We start from the raw sequence: 16,493 nt of genomic DNA on the forward strand, positions 1-16,493 counted from the left end.
TACATGAACTTGTTCTTACTTAAGCAACCATCTACGTATGTCTTGGACTATATGGACTTCACCTCTTCACTGAGTATTTCGTGCTGTAGTTGGGCTAAGTCATTTGCTGCTGCCTCAGTTCATTCTAACATATTTTGGTTGGTAATGGGCTCATCAACTTGTTAGACAACATTCCTTGTGTTCTATGCAAGTGTAAGCTATTCTTGCAGAAAAACTTTTATGAATTATTGCTTATGTATGCACTCGCCCACCAGCGAACCCCATTCCCGCGATTTCATGGATGAGAATGGCGTTGTTATAGAAGGTTGATCTAGCACCTGCGATTCGATCAGCGATTCGGGCGCCACCAAATGCTCATCCATCCGAGGGCTGGACAGAACATTACTATTAGATGATGACAGGACGTGGCTATCTCCGATGTTGTGGCCCATAACATATTACCAATCCTGTGTTCTGGACGATTTTGGAGACTTACTCAGTATTTCTAGAACAGACAAAAAAGACGACAACATTTAAGTGTCAAACAGAAATACACTATAAGACAAAAAAAGACTCACTACGAAGGAACTATCAAAATAGGATGGAAATAGGTAGATGTGACGTATATCTACAGACAAATAAATGCTTAGAGATTCAGAAAAACCGGCTGATTTATTCAAGAGAAGGAGGTCCAGAATTTAACAAGTCAGTAACACACTGTTCCACCTGTGGCCCTTATGCAGGCAGTTTCTCGGCTTGGCATTGACTGATAGAGTTGTTGGATGTACTCCTGAGGGATATTGTGCCAAGTTCTGGCCAACTGGCCCATTAGATACTCAGAATTCCGAGCAAGTTGGAGGGCCATGCTCACAATTCGGAAACCGTTAGGTATTTCAATATTCCGAGATCCACAGTGTCAGAAGTGTACTGAGAACACTAAATTCCAGGCATTACCTCTCACTGAGTACAGCATAGTGGCCGATAGCCTTCACTTACAGGGAGAGAGCAGCGGCCTTTGCGTAGAGTTGTCAGTGCTAACAGACAAGCAACACTGCGTGAAATAACCACAGAAATCAAACTGGGGCATACGGCGAACGTATCAGTTAGGACAGTGAGGCGAAATTTGGCGTTAATGGTCAATGGCAGCAGATGACCGACGCGAGTGGCTTTGCTAACAGCACGACATCACCTGCAGCGCCTCCCCTGGGCTCGTGACCATGTCTTTTGGACCCTAGATGACTGCAAAACCATGACTTGGTCAGATGAGCCCCGATTTCAGTTGGTAAAAGCTGATGGTAAGTTTCGAGTGTTGTGCAGACCCCACAAAGCCATGGGCTTAAGGTGTCAACAAGGCCTTGTTCAAATGGTTCAAACAGCCTTGAGCACTATGGGACTTAACATCTGAGGTCATCAGTCCCCTAGAACTTAGAACGACTTAAACCTAAGTAACTTAAGGACATCACACACATCCATGCCTGAGGCAGGATTCGAACCTGCGATCGTAGTGGTCGCGCGGTTCCTGACTGAAGTGCCTAGAACCACTTGTCTACACCGGCATTGTGCTAGCTGGTGGTGGCTCCTTTACGTTGTGGGCTGTCTTTAAATGGAATGGGCTGGGTCCTCTGGTCCAGCTGAACCGATCATTGACGGAAAAGGGTTATGTCCAGCAAAAGTTACTATCCATTTGCAGCAAACAACGACGACATTTTTATGAATGACAATGCGCCATCTCACTGGTCCTCAGACTGCTATCACCTTCATAACCCTCTCAAGAGTTACTTGCAAATTTATACACAACGCCCTGATAAGATCTTGGCCACCAATTAATTCAGATAAGTCTGCAGCCAGAATGGGTGGTCCCACAGTATTGTGTTACAGGGGGCCACAATTAACTGGGCAAGTGGGATGGGGGATCTTCCAAATGTTACCATCCGCTGTCGTAAGTGTCTGGCTAAAATTCTCAAACTACATTGTTCTTACATGTCTGTAGGTAACACAATTCCACTGTCAATCAAACATTCCCAGTTGCAGATGGCCTGTCCATGGATTTAACTAGACAGTTAATTGCCGAGGTTTGTTGAACGTCCCCATTCCCCCACCACTGCAACCAAGGAATGATGTGTGAGATTACTATGAAGACATAGTGCGACAGTCTGGTGCATACCACTGGCCATGGTGGAGGTGAGTTGGTTGGGATGCTGGCAAACGGGTTTGACAGGAGGCGTGAAAGTGAGGGTGGTGCGATCGAACACTGCATCTTGTAATGTGGGGCACATACTGCTACTGGTGATGTCTCTGCCACACGTGTGACAACTTTCCCAGAGGCATGCTTGAGTGGGCAGACACGGTGCATACCAGCTGGTGCTTCTCCACATAAGACACAGTTGTGAGTGGCACGCAGGACACAGACGCAAATGTTTATAACAAAAGCGTGGTAATTATTCAGAAATAACACCATGCCTACCTACCATACATAGCATTGAAACACAGCCGCAAAAAAACAGCCGCAAAAAATGCTGTAATTACGTCCCCCTATGACTGTGGCTTTACTTAAAGAACTCCTCTAGGTTACAATTGATTCTGTTGTCAGCCAGTAGTGTCCACTAAACCTTGAAGTTGTGGGTAAAATCTGTTGAGCATACAGGCTTTTCTCATTCTCACAAGTCCACCATCTTGGACTATTACATTATGGAGACCATCATCTTGAATTTCCCACAATGGACAAGTGAGCTATTTCCACCATCCTGGAGTGTCTGATGATCTGGCAAACATTTGGGCTGCACTCGTATCTTCCAGCAATAGGACAATTTCTCATTTTGGATTTTGAAAATCACGCCATTTTATACGTAGGAAAATTTGTCTAGAAGGGTGGGGGATGGGTAGGGGGTGGGGGAGGGTGTAGAGGAAGGGAAGTGGTCAGTATGGGGGAAGAGTTTCAGGAGAGGGAATAGCGAGGGTGTGAGGGAGATCGAGCAATAATGCAGATTGTACTCGTTCTACCAGTTCCCCCATACTAGCACGCAGAAAAAAAAATCAAGTATTCATAGCCTTTTACCTGACTCGATCTATACCATTTTGACTGAAATCACGTAAATGATCCATAGAACAAGGAATAAACTGCATAGTTTTACACAGGGTATTGGGCACCTTTTCTCGAGTGTCTACCTGTGATATGTATTTTTCAGCGTTCCTGTTATATTCTTCTTCCAGTCAAACAAGCCAGCTCGTTTATACACTGAAGCGCCAAAGAAACTAGCACAGGCAATCGTATTCAAATACAGATATATGTGACCAGGCAGAATAGGCGCTGCGGTCGGCAACTCCTACATAAGACAACAAGTGCCTGGCATTGTTGTTGGATTGGTTGCTGCTGTTACAATGGCACGTTATCTAGATTTAAGTGAGTTTGAAGTGGTGTTATAGTCGGCGCACCAGTGATGGGACACAGCATCTCCGAGGTATCGATGAAGCGGGGATTTTCCCGTACGGCCATTTCACGTATGTACCGTGAATATCAGGAATCCGATAAAACATCAAATCTCCGACATCGCTGCGGCCGGAAGAAGATCCTGCAAGAACGGGAGCAACGACGACTGAAGAGAATCCTCTAACGCAGGGCTTCCCAACATGTGGTCCGCGGACCCCTTACGGGTCCGACGGCTCTTTCTAGGGGGTCCGCGGCCACCTTTCACCAAATCGTGTAAAATAATGAGTAAAATTATTGAATACAAGTGTGAAAATCAAATTCATCACTATTTTTTTTCGTGTGAGAAACATGTGTACTTTTACTTCATGTCGTATTCCCAAGCAGCCTTTGCGGTTCCTAAGTGAGAACGCATACTCAGTTTAATGCCGGAGAATGTGGCTTCTCTGATTGACTGTTTCGCAACAATTCGGGGGTCGTTTGTGCCCCGGCTCACGGCGCTAAATGCGCTGAAACCTTTTATTCATGCGCGGAGCGAGCTTTGTCGACCAATCACAGCGCTCAGTGGCACGTATGCGGCCCCAGGCATCGTTAAATGTTAAACTTGCTTCGTCAGTGCACTACCTATTTGATAAGTCGTTTTTTGACCAGTTTATTACTTCTAACATGGATCCGTGGCTGAAGTCGGGATCATTGAAGAAGGGTGCGGTTTCTCCATCGCCTTCACAACAAGGCAAGTTTCCAGTTGAAATGAAGGAGGAGGGAGGACGACCAAAGGAAGAACAATCACAAAAAGCTCCAAAGACTATTGATACTTCGGGGAGGGGGTCATTGGGAACATGGCACTAGCATTAAGAAGCTTTCAGTTCCCATGGGTTTCGCTCTGAAATTTAAAGTTACTGTGCTCTTGACTGACTAGGGGTCCACCATGGATTTTCGACTGTAGAAGGGGTCCGTCAGCTGAAAAGGTTGGGAAGCCCTGCTCTAACGTGACAGAAGTGCAACCCTTCCGCAAATTGCTGCAGTGTTCAATGCTGGGCCATCAGCGAGTATCAGCGTACGAACCATTCAACGAAACATAATCGATATGGGCTTTCGGAGCCGAAGACCCACTCGTGTACCCTTGATGTCAGCACGGCACAAAGCTTTACGCCTCGCCTGGGCTCATCAGCACCGACATTGGACTGTTGATGACTGGAAACATGTTGCCTGGTCGGACGAATCTTGTTTCAAATTATATCGAGTGGACGGACGTGTACGGGTATGGAGACAGCCTTATAAATCCATGAAACCTGCATGTCAACAGGGGACTGTTCAAGTTGCTGGAGGATCTATAATGGTGTGGGGCTGTACAGTTGGAGTGACATGGGACCACTGATATGTCTAGATACGACTCTGACAGGTGACACGTATGTAAGCATCCTGTCTGATCACTTGCATCCATTCATGTCCATTGTGCATTCCGACGGACTTGGGAAGTTCCAGCAGGACAGTGCGACACCCCATACGTCCAGAATTGCTACAGAGTGGCTACAGGAACACTCTTCTGAGTTTAAACACTTCCGCTGGGTACCAAATTCCCCAGACATGAACATTATTGATCATACGTGGGATGCCTTGCAAGGAGCTGTTCAGAAGAGAGCTCTACCCCCTCGTACTCTTACGGATTTATAGACAGCCCTGCCGGATTCATGGTGTTACCTCCCTTCTGCACTGCTTCTGGCATTAGTCGAGTCACTGTCACGTCGTGTTGCGGCACTGTTGCGTGCTCGTGGGGGCTCTACACGATACCAGGTGGACCAGTTTGTTTGGTTCTCTAGTGTATATGTTTGATGTCCTCCATCCATTCGATGTGATATCGATCCCACACACTTGAGTGATATTCCAATATAGGTCACACAAGTGTTTTGTAGACAATCTCTTTCGTAGACAAATAACAGTTTGTCAGTATCATACTGACGAATCAGAATTAACCGGTTTCTTTGACTAAAACTGGTACATACACCACCATATTGTTACACCTAGATAGTTGTATGAATTTAGCAACTCCAGTGGCGTCACATTAATCCCGAAGTTGAAGGAAATTGTGTTTGAATCAGATCCGATTGAGTATGTTACACTCCCTGACATGTAAGCGTATTTTCTGTGAGAAGTCCGATTTCAGCTAATGCCATCAGCTAAGTAAGTGATAAATAAAATATTCAGTAAATGGCCAACAACACTTCAGTGGAAAGAAATTTAAAAGTTTTATAGCCTGACAAAGTCAGTGTCATTTAGAGATGGATGAAAAGCTGGTATTGGAAAGAATACGGAAGAAAATTGGCTGTAGTCTTTAAGTATCCCAGCATTTACCCAAAATTATGTAGGAAAACAATGAAAAAGGTTAACAAAGATAGCCAAAAAGGATTTGTATTACGCTCTTGTCGAATACGAAACCAGTATCTTATCCTCTGCGCCATCTTACTATGTCTGGGAGAAAAAAAACGAAGAATGTTGCGCCGGCCGAAGTGGCCGTGCGGTTATAGGCGCTGCAGTCTGGAACCGCAAGACCGCTACGGTCGCAGGTTCGAATCCTGCCTCGGGCATGGATGTTTGTGATGTCCTTAGGTTAGTTAGGTTTAACTAGTTCTAAGTTCTAGGGGACTAATGACCTCAGCAGTTGAGTCCCATAGTGCTCAGAGCCATTTGAACTATTTTTTTTTTTTTTAAGTATGTTGCAGCAAACGACCAATAACGGATTTACTTGAAAAAAAAAAATTGAGCGAGTGATGGTAAGTAACAGAAATGTGTGACATTCGTCGTAAAATGGAGTCAGCCAATGATGTTCTCTTTGTTCCATATTAATGGTTAAAAACGAAATGTAGAAAGAATCTTATTTTCCATACAAGACGAATACGTGTATTAGCATAGGAATTGTGAACCTGACAAGTACTCCATCATACTGAGAGCATTACATCTATCTCCAAGCAATTTGTACCAACGAGTAACTAAAATAGACACCTTCCTAATAGCGTGCAATACTCGCTTTCATTCACTAGAGGCTACCGGCTCTTTGTGGAAAGGATTCTACAGGATATCGATATTGTGGGGCAGCCATTTTAATCTACTAGCATGTGTTCTTAAAGCTTGTATTGCACGAAGCATAAAGGAGAGGACGATCGTTGGTAATCAATCTAGTAAGTAAACTGGTCAATAGGTACGTAGTATCTGCATAATTTGCACAACAGATATACAACTAACTTGTTGTATAGTCTGCCGAACGCCGAAACGGTAGATACTGAGATAAGTGACTGCGGAAAGCAAACTCAACTAAAATCGACCAACAGTGGAAAGGTATCTGGACCTGGTGAGATACGTATGACATTCTATACAGATTATGTGAAGAAACTTGCTCCCATTCTAACAGCAGTTTATCGTAGGTCGCTGGGAGAACGAAGGGTACCAAGCGATTGGAAAAGGCTCACGTAATTCTAGTTTAAAAATGGATCATCGGACAACAGCATATAATTATAGTCCTGACTCAACCTGTAGAAGAATAATGAAATATGTTTTATACTCACACATTACAGCACCATAGTTAAAGGCTCAGACTGATGCCGTTTTCCTTCACATTCGCGAGGCATTCGATATAGTTGGGCACTGTAGTTTCGTGAAATACGAGATGATCGAGTATCGTACCTGATTTGTGACCAGTTTCAGAAGTTCCTAGCAGATAGAATTCAACACGTTGTTCTTAACGGAACGAAATCTACAGATACAACGGTAACTTCGGGAATACTCGAAAGAAGTTTTATAGGAACATTGTTGTTCACAATATACACTGTGGAACACCACTAAACGACCACTTATACGAAAACCCATGTTTGTTTCCAATTGCGATGAAGAAGTTTGAAATTCGGCTCAAAGATGCCTACTACCTTCCTCTGCAATATGATATTGCAATGCCTGCGTTGTTAAGAGGCAACGGCCTTGCCCCAGTGGATACACCGGTTCCCGTCAGATCACCGAAGTTAAGCGCTGTCGGGCGTGGCCGGCACTTGGATGGGTGACCATCCGGACCACCATGCGCTGTTGCCATTTTTCGGGTGCACTCAGCTTCGTGATGCCAACTGAGGAGCTACTCGACCGAATAGTAGCGGCTCCGGTCAAAGAAAACCATCATAACGACCGGGAGAGCGGTGTGCTGACCACACGCTCCTCCTATCCGCATCCTCACCTGAGGATGACACGGCGGTCGGTTGGTCCCGATGGGCCACTTGTGGCCTGGAGACGGAGTGAGTGCGTTGTTAAGAAGAACGATGCAATGCTCCTTCGGAGATGCATGTGCGAAGGAACAGGTACTGTGGGGAAATACTTGAAACATATCTGCAGTTGCGAATATGAACAACCATCAGCTGTATACTGGAATGACGACAATGAAAACTTCCATGCCGTCGTTCTTGCGTCCGAAGGAACATTGCATCGTTAGTCTTGACAACACAGGCACTGCAGTATCATATTTTTTATATGAATGCGTGGTGTTTGTTTTTTCGGACATGTCCGAAAGAACAGGCACCATTCGGAATTTTCAGCTGTGATACATATTATGTAAACTGAAGATGGAGGGGAGAGAAAGGGAAGGAAATGATATCAGCTGCATCGGGCCTTTAGCGGAATCAGCGGCGACGAGTGAAAATGTGCGCCGAATCAGGACTCGAACCCAGGATCTCCTGTTTACTACGCAGCTCCATTAACCACCTCGCCATCAGGAGACAGCGAGACCACAAATGCATGGACTATCTCAGCACGCTCCCCTGCCAACTCACATTCCAACCCAGCACCACCTACCCCCAGTCCCCTTCCATGTCCGTGCTTGCTAATTTTGGATTCCCACTGGAGGTCGAACGATACTGTGCATCTGCACTAAAGATCGAGGACTCATTTCCCTTCGAGGCGTATCAATTATACAACGAATCCACAAACCTCAGTGTGGATGCACAATGTCGTTCGACCTCCTGAGGGAATCTAAAATTAGCGGAAGTGGAGGTCATGGATGGGGACTGTGGATAGGTGACGTTAGGTGAGAATGCGGGTCGGTCGGGTAGTGTGCCGAGATAATCCGTGCATTTATGATAACACTGCGTCCAGATGGCGCCGTGGTTATTGCGATTGCTTAATAAGCAGGAGATCCCGGGTTTGAGTCGTTGTCTGGCACACGTTTTCACTCGTCGGCGCTGATTCTGGGTAAAGTCCCAATGCAGCTGATATCATCAGTTCCTTCCCTTTCCTTTTCTTTCTCCCTCTCAACCTTCAATTTACATAATATTGTATTTATCCGTCATTACCAGGCAGCGACTTTCAATTATCATGTCCTCCCCTGTACGGGCGTTACATAATAAGTGTACGAGTACAGGTCGTGATACAGGAACGAGGGTATACGGAAGTTTGGGTCTACCTGTGAGTCGTGCACGTATCGCCAAAGCAGTTAAGGCGACTGCTCACGTAAAGTACGAAATCCCGGATTCGAGTCTCAGTCCGGCACGAATTTTCATCGTCGTCATTCCCTTACACGGCCGATGGTTGTACGGATTCATAACTGCGAATATATGTCATATGTTGTCTGTAACGGTGCAAAAGCATGATGCGCTGTGACGTCACCAGCGGGCTCGTCAACCCTTCACATAGCAAGGTGTCGACACATGTGAAGAAAAGATCAGAGCTCAGAAGTTCGCGTAAGGTGGGTTAATGACGTCACGGTGGCACTAATTTGCACCACAATTCCTCCCAAAACCACCGTGAGCTTGACATATGGCGCGGTGGCCACACCCCTTCTTACCCAAATTTCACCGCTTCTTTTGCCGCGTCTGCAATTGAGATCAGAACCGCGACACCCATCACTGAAATCATGCGGTTTCCTTATGAGTGGCCGAGGAAAACATTTCAGACACTCTACCGCTCAGAATGGACTCGAAAAGTCCTTAGGGAGTGGCATAAAGAGCGTCAATGAAACCAGTCCTTTCCTTGACACGTTCATTCCCACACATTTCCCTGTAGAAAACAAAAGTACACAGTGTTATGAGCAACAGAATGGCGTTCTTTAAAACCTTTGACACTGCTAAATGTAAATTTCGTGTGACTAGGGCCTCCCGCCGGGTAGACCGTTCGCCAGGGGCAAGTCTTTAAATTTGACGCCACTTTGGCGACTTGCGCGTCGATGGGGATGAAATGATGATGATTAGGGCAACACAACACGCAGTCCCTGAGCGGGGAAAATCTCCGACCCAACCGGGAATCGAACCCGGGCCCTTGGCATTGACATTTTGTCGCGCTGACCACTCAGCTACCGGGGGCGGACTTGACATTGCTGACCCCTGGACACATCAAACCTTCTCTAAGCACAGACCGAGCAAGGTGGCGCAGTGGTTCGCACACTGGACTCACATTCGTGACACAGCTGACTTTCTTCCCCATTCTTCCCTAATCCCTTCCTCATTGTTTGGTCCCCTCCCCCAAAATCAACCACCCAATCTCTAAAGACATCGTCGGCCAGCGATCCCATTGAATGTGATCGCACGCCATTGGAGTGCAGTGTGACCACAGCTTTTTGTCTTGTGTACAGAGTGGAACTACTAAGGACTGTTCAAAACAGTTCCACGAAATTTGGACGTAATGGTGCTTATGTCTTTTCAGCCCTCCAGTTTCGTGTCCTCCTGTGGCGTGATCATGTAAGGGTGCGACATTGACATATGTGCGAATGAAATGGCAAAAAGTCGACCTAAGACCTCCCAGTTCGCAACATCCTCGGTACCACCCGCCCACCTTTGTTTACAGAGAGAAACTGTGTCTTAGGCACGTGCAGACAGCCTATGGTGCTACTCCTGAACCTGCTAGTATGCATGCAGAATCAGAGGGGTGTCTACTGGCTGCCTGCCTGCAGGCGCCTAGGACTCTCGTCACAGTTTGTCATTTAGCCTCCGGGAGAGGCTTGGATTCATTGGAAAATGTTGGGAGAAAAAGAATAGGAGGAAGATTGAAAGACAGCAGCGCCTTTCGACACGCCTTTTCCCACTTTATTTAATCAGTTGAACTGATAATTACATGCTCTATGGTCAATGAGTCCGCAGCTCGTGGTCTCGCGGTAGCGTTCTCGCTTCCCGAGCATGGGGTCCCGGGTTCGATTCCCGGCGGGGTCAGGGATTTTTCCTACCTCGAGATGACTGGGTGTTATTGTGTCGTCTTCATCATCATCATTCATCCCCATTACGGTCGGAGGAAGGCAATGGCAAACCACCTCCACTAGGACCTTGCCTATTAAGGCGGCGCGGGTCTCCCGCGTTGCTCCCCTACGCTCTGTAAAGAAGTATGGGACTCATCATCATGGTGAATGAGTCTATGAAAGAGGGTTGACATTGGTTGTAACGCTGAATACAATACTAATTAGAAGCATGAAATTATTTTATGTGGAGGAGACGAGCGCTTATTTTGGCTGGATAGCCACGGCAGTCGCAGGTGAGACTTAATGGTGCCAGTTCAGGGAATGCGGCAGGCTACTGGTATAGAGAAAGGAAAGGGGACCCGGGCCGGTGCTCAGCACAGTCAAAGGCGCTGCAGAGGACTCAGCCTGAGCCATGGATGGCCACTGGCCATACGGAGCGGAGAACCCGACGCAGGCCCATGGCGTATTGTCCCTGAAGGCAGAGAAAACAGCGGTTTATATAATTTCATTCGCCGAGTTGCTGTGGAAGGAGGTAGCAGCAATTGTTCCCGGCTGAGGCAAAGTGCATTCCGCCATTTCGGTAGGGCCCTCATATTGTTTCCTAGGAAGCTTCTTGTAAGATAGGTATCAGTTAGGCTAAGCCCGCCCGGTTGGCCGTGCGGTCTAACGTACGACTTTCCGGGTGGGAAGGAGCGCCTGGTCCCCAGCACGAATCCGCCCGGCGGATTTGTGTCGATGTCCGGTAAACCGGCCAGTCTGTGGATGGCTTTTAGGCGGTTTTCCATCTGCCTCAGCGAATGTGGGATGGTTCCCCTTATTCCGCCTCAGTTACTCTACGTCGGCGATTGCTGCGCAAACAAGTTCTCCACGTACCCGTACACCACCAGTACTCTACCACACAAACATAGAGGTTACACTCGTCTGGTGTGAGACGTTTCTTGGGGGTCCACCGGGGGGCCGAACCGCACAATAACCCTCGGTTCGGTGTGGGGTGACGGAGGGGTGAAGTGGACTGCGGTGGTCGTCGTGGGATTGTGGACCACTGCGGCTACGGCAGGGACGGAGCCTCTCTGTCGTTTCTAGGTCCCCGGTTAACATACAATACATACAATCAGCTAGGCTGGCAAAAACATTTTGCGGAAACTATGCTGTAGCCAGACACTGATTGGCTGAGAATGTTGTGTAGGTTTGTTTTAAGACATTTAGACTCACAGGACCGAGCATTTTCCTGCGCGTGCGAAATAACAGTGTGTTGATTAGAACGTGATCCGTGACATCAGAAATCGTCACATCTACATCTACATCTACATGATTACTCTGCAGTTCACATTTAAGTGCTTGGCAGAGGGTTCATCGAACCACAATCATACTATCTCTCTACCATTCCACTCCCGAACACCGCGCGGGAAAAACGAACACCTAAACCTTTCTGTTCGAGCTCTGATTTCTCTTATTTTATTTTGATGATCATTCCTACCTATGTAGGTTGGGCTCAAAAAAATATTCTCGCATTCGGAAGAGAAAGTTGGTGACTGAAATTTCGTAAATAGATCTCGCCGCGACGAAAAACGTCTTTGCTTTAATGACTTCCATCCCAACTCGCGTATCATATCTGCCACACTCTCTCCCCTATTACGTGATAATGCAAACCGAGCTGCCCTTTTTTGCACCCTTTCGATGTCCTCCGTCAATCCAACCTGGTAAGGATCCCACACCGCGCAGCAATATTCTAACAGAGGACGAACGAGTGTAGTGTAAGCTGTCTCTTTAGTGGACTTGTTGCATCTTCTAAGTGTCCTGCCAATTAAACGCAACCTTTAGCTCGCCTTCCCCACAATATTATCTATGTGGTCTTTCCAACTGAAGTTGTTCGTAATTTTAACACCCAGGTACTTAGTTGAATTGACGGCCTTGAGAATTGTACTATTTATCGAGTAATCGAATTCCAACGGATTTCTTTTGGAACTCATGTGGATCAGCTCACACTTTTCGTTATTTAGCTTCAACTGCCTCCTGCCACACCATACAGCAGTCTTTTCTAAATCGCTTTGCAACTGATACTGGTCTTCGGATGACCTTACTAGACGGTAAATTACAGCACCATCTGCGAACAACCTAAGAGAACTGCTCAGATTGTCACCCACGTCATTTATATAGATCAGGAACAGCAGAGGTCCCAGGACGCTTCCCTGGGGAACACCTGATATCACTTCAGTTTTACTAGATTATTTGCCGTCTATTACTACGAACTGGAGACCTTCCTGACAGGAAATCACGAATCCAGTCGCACAACTGAGACGATACCCCATAGGCCCGCAGCTTGATTAGAAGTCGCTTTTGAGGAACGGTGTCAAAAGCTTTCCGGAAATCTAGAAATACGGAATCAACTTGAGATCCCCTGCCGATAGCGGCCATTACTTCGTGCGAATAAAGAGCTCGCTGTGTTTCACAAGAAACCATCGTTCCCTTCGAGGTGATCCATAATGTTTGAATACAGTATATGCTCCAAAACCCTACTGAAAACCGACGTCAATGATATAGGTCTGTAGTTCGATGGATTACTCCTACTATCCTTCTTAAACACTGGTGCGACCTGCGCAATTTTCCAATCTGCAGGTACAGATCTATCGGTGAGCGAGCGGTTGTATATGATTGCTAAGTAGGGAGCTATTGTATCAGCGTAATCTGAAAGGAACCTAATCGGTATACAATCTGGACCTGAAGACTTGCTCGTATCAAGCGATTTGAGTTGCTTCGCAACCCCTAAGGTATCTACTTCTAAGAAACTCATACTAGCAGCTGTTCGTGTTTCAAATTCTGAAATATTCCATTCGTCTTCCCTGGTGTAGGAATTTCGGAAAACTGCGTTCAATAACTCCGCTTTAGCGGCACAGCCGTCGTTAACAGTACCATCGGCACTGCGCAGCGAAGGTATTGACTGCGTCTTGCCGCTTGTGTACTTTACATACGACCAGAATTTTTTCGGATTTTCTACCAAATTTCGAGACAATGTTTCGTTGTGGAACCTATTAAAGGCATCTCGCATTGAAGTCCGTGCCAAATTTCGCGCGTCTGTAAATTTTAGCCAATCTTCGGGATTTCGCGTTCTTCTGAACTTCGCATGCTTTTTCCGTTGCCTCTGCAACAGCGTTCGGATCTGTTTTGTGTACCATGGGGGATCAGTTCCATCTCTTACCAATTTATGAGGTATGAATCTCTCAATTGCTGTTGCTACTATATCTTTGAATTTGAGCCACATCTCGTCTACATTTGCATAGTCAGTTCGGAAGGAATGGAGATTGTCTCTTAGGAAGGCTTCTAGTGACACTTTATCCGCTTTTTTAAATAAAATTATTTTTCGTTTGTTTATGGTGGATTTGGAAGAAACGGTATTGAGCCTAGCTACAACGACCTTGTGATCACCAATCCCTATATTAGTCATGATGCTCTCTATTAGCTCTGGATTGTTTGTGGCTAAGAGGTCAAGTGTGTTTTCGCAACCATTTACAATTCGCGTGGGTTCGTCGACTAACTGCTCGAAATAATTTTCGGAGAAAGCATTTAGGACAATCTCGGAAAATATTTTCTGCCTACCACCGGTTTTGAACAAGTATTTTTGCCAACATATCGAGGGAAGGTTGAAGTCCCCACCAACTATAACAGTATGAGTGGGGTATTTATTTGTTACGAGACTCAGATTTTCTCTGAACTGTTCAGCAACTATATCATCGGAGTCTGGGGGTCGGTAGAAGAAACCAATTATTAACTTAGTTCGGCTGTTAACTATAACCTCCACCCATACCAATTCGCACGGAGTATCTACTTCGACTTCACTAGAAGATAAACCACTACTGACAGACACAAACACTCCACCAGCAATTCTGCCTAATCTATATTTCCTGAACACCGTCTGAGACTTCGTAAAAATTTCTGCAGAATTTCAGGCATTAGCCAGCTTTCTGTACCTATAACGATTTCAGCTTCTGTGCTTTCTATTAGCGCTTGAAGCTCAGGGACTTTCCCAGCACAACTGCAACAATTTACAACTACAATTCCTACTGTTCCTTGATCCAAGCACGTCCTGTATTTGCCATGCACCCTTTGAGATTGCAGCCCACCCCGTACTTTCCCGAGGCCTTCTAACCTAAAAAACAGTCCAGTCCACGCCACACAGCCTCCGCTACCCGTGTAACCGCCAGCCGAGTGTAGTGAACTCCTGACCTATTCAGTGGAACCTGAAACTCCACCGCCCTATGGCGCAAGTCAAGGGATGACTGTTCAATGCCTGAAGACGTGCTAGGACTGGAGGAACAGTTCTTTTCCCATCTTATGGAGGGAGGCTGTGTAGTACACGAAGTGATGCACAGTTGGCCTGGGAGTGCTTTCCAAGTTCTCAGTTGGTGCTTTTAGCTTTTTGGCGCAAACTCCATGTGGGGCGTTTTGCAGATTTGTGTATAGTGTGAGGAGCAGAGAGCTGCAGAGGAGTGCAGTTGAATTTCGGTCGTGAACCGAGGAGGAGATTTGGTTTTGGACTTGGAGTGTGGACGCAAAGGTGGATGCGAACGAGAGAAGCAGACGGAGGTCCACTGTTCGACCTATTGCCGAGGTGCGCAGGGCACTGCGTCTCGACTTTTCTACATGTGTATTTTGCAGCACCGGCACAAGGAATCTTTAGAGCGAATTTCTCTTACTTTACCGTGCACCCACTTCAGCAGCAGTTGTTGTCCAGTCTAAGCGCATTGTGGTAGTTTGTTTCAGGGTTCAGCTCTCAATCACTGTTATTCGTATTGATCCTAGTCAGGTCACGTTATATAATCTTTTTAAAGTCACAGTTAAAGTCACGTCAATACCCTTGGTTCAACCTTGTCAACTGTTTATCAGAAGACTTTACGAACACGAGGTAGAGTATAATCGATGCGTCATGTTGACCTACGCTCCATTTAATCTGTCCTGGTATTGAATTCTGGCACCATACAGACGGTGGCAGCTGTATTATGCTGCTCAGCAGTGTAGACCTAGTCGCATCCCTCTGGTGTTGGTGTCAAAAAAATTCCAGGCTTCATGCTTGGCATTAAAGTTGTCGGCAACAAGAACGTTGCAACGTAGGGAAAGAATCATCTCAAAATCTGGTGCATCCAGCAGTCCCCTAGGTGCTATCTACGTGGCAACGAATGTGATCTTGCCAACAGAGGCGCTAACTGCCACTGAAATGATATCGACCACTGAGTGGAGTGCAGACGAAAACTATCTTCCCGCTGTCGACGATCCGACTTTCTGTGAGTAGCAAACATAGTTCACCACACCCTCGTTTACAATCAGCTTGAGGTAACAATAATTCCGTGTTTCTTAATGGACGGGTGAAAGTCTTTCAATTGGAGGTCACTTCGGTTACTTGTTGTTGTTGTGGTCTTCAGTCCTGAGAATGGTTTGATGCAGCTCTCCATGCTACTCTATCCTGTGCAAGCTTCTTCATCTCCCAGTACCTACTGCAGCCTACACCCTTCTGGATCTGCTTAGTGTATTCATCTATTGGTCTCCCTCTACGATTTTTACCCTCCGTGCTGCCCTCCGGTACTAAATTGGTGATCCCTTGATGCCTCAGAACATGTCCTACCAACCGATCCCTTCTTCTAGTCAAGTTGCGCCACAAACTCCTCTTCTACCCAATTCTATTCAATACCTCCTCATTAGTTATGTGATCTACCCATCTAATCTTCAGCATTCTTCTGTAGCACCACATTTCGAAAGCTTCTATTCTCTTTTTCTCCAAACTACACTCCTGGAAATGGAAAAAAGAACACATTGACACCGGTGTGTCAGACCCACCATACTTGCTCCGGACACTGCGAGAGGGCTGTACAAGCAATGATCACACGCACGGCACAGCGGACACAC

At 46.3% G+C, this 16,493-nt stretch overlaps 1 pseudogene; it reads left to right on the forward strand.

Moving 5' to 3' along the window:
* The first annotated feature begins 7,362 nt into the window (after positions 1–7,362).
* Positions 7,363–7,480, forward strand: LOC124724043 (annotated as a pseudogene).
* Positions 7,481–16,493: the final 9,013 nt, after the last annotated feature.

This window comes from Schistocerca piceifrons, chromosome X, assembly GCF_021461385.2.
Source record: "Schistocerca piceifrons isolate TAMUIC-IGC-003096 chromosome X, iqSchPice1.1, whole genome shotgun sequence".
NCBI lineage: Eukaryota > Metazoa > Arthropoda > Insecta > Orthoptera > Acrididae > Schistocerca > Schistocerca piceifrons.